The sequence below is a fragment of the Mandrillus leucophaeus genome, unplaced genomic scaffold (assembly GCF_000951045.1).
Source record: "Mandrillus leucophaeus isolate KB7577 unplaced genomic scaffold, Mleu.le_1.0 Scaffold77, whole genome shotgun sequence".
Classification (NCBI taxonomy): Eukaryota; Metazoa; Chordata; class Mammalia; order Primates; family Cercopithecidae; genus Mandrillus; species Mandrillus leucophaeus.
The window spans coordinates 3,411,413-3,412,844 of record NW_012108363.1 but is presented as its reverse complement, the minus strand read 5'-3'; positions in this window follow the sequence as shown (position 1 = coordinate 3,412,844).

Here is a 1,432-nt window from a genome sequence, read left to right as displayed (position 1 = left end):
TGCTTGAACCCAGGAGGCAGTGGTTGTGGTGAGCCCAGATCACGCCATTGCACTCCCGCCTGGGTAACAAGGCAAAACTCCATCTCAAATAAATAAATAAATAAAACTTCCTGTTCTATATGGATACCACACATCCCTTACCACCTGCTTCTGATAACAGAGTCTCACTTCACACCACAGGTGAAAGAGCCATCATATTACAAAGGTAAATCTCAATACCAAGGACAATCTCCATAATAAGAGCCAACATTGATCCAGCGATTTATGAGCACTTACTATGTGCCAGGCAGAGACAGCCACCAGATGAGCTTGGGGGAATCAAGTAATAAAATAGTCATTTCTACTTCAATAGTTGCTGTGAAGTTTATGTTAAATTAGATCACACGTGTGAGCCAGTAACTTTTCTCATTATCTTTTCCAAGGGTCTGGAGGCCTGTGTAGGAGTGTGGACATCATCTGGTTCAGCCAATGTAAATTCTGAGCCAGGAACTGGGGCCCAGGCACTGGCCTTAGCATTTACTTCATAGCCATTCACTCCCAAGCAGCTATTTCCGTGTTTACCTCCAGTTGTTCCTTTGACTACATAGACAAACACAAAATGACCCGAATATTTAGCTCTAAGTTGCTTTGGTTCAATTTTATACCAAATTCCTATTCTCTACCTTATTTGTACTTGTTTAGTTTTAGAACAGCAGAGATTTTTTAGGAAGGTATGTGTGAACAGTTCTATATAGAAAAAAATCTTTGTGAGACCTGTCTTGTTCATCTCCGTACCTCCAGTCCTAGTACAGTGCCTTGCATATGATAGGTCTTCAAAAAAAATATTTGTAGGAGGCTGGGCACGGTGGCTCACGCCTGTAATCCCAACACTTTGAGGCCAAGGTGGGCAGATGACTTGAGGTCAGGAGTTCAAGACCAGCCTAGCCAACATGGTGAAACCCCGTCTGTACTAAAAATACAAAAATTAGCCAGGGGTGGTGGCACATGTCCGTAATCCCAGCTACTCAGGAGGCTGAGGCAGGAGAATTGCTTGAACCCAGGAGGCGGAGGTTGCAGTGAGCCGAGACTACACCAATGCACTCCAGCCTGGGTGTCAGAGTGAAACTGTGTCTCAAAAAAAAAATGTCAGGCATGGTGGCTCAAGCCTGTAATCTCAGCACTTTGGGAGGCCGAGGTGGCTGGATCACCTGAGGTCAGGAATTCGAAGCCAACCTGGCCAACATGGTGAAAACCCATCTCTACTAAAAATACAAAAATGAGCTGGGTGTGGTGGAACATTCCTGTAGTCCCAGCTACTTGGGAGGCTGAGGCAGGAGAATCACTTGAACCCGGGAGGCGGAGGTTGCAGTGAGCTGAGATCACACCATTGCACTCCAGCCTGGGTTACAGAGCGAGACTCCGTCTCAAAATACACATACATATATTTGTAGGC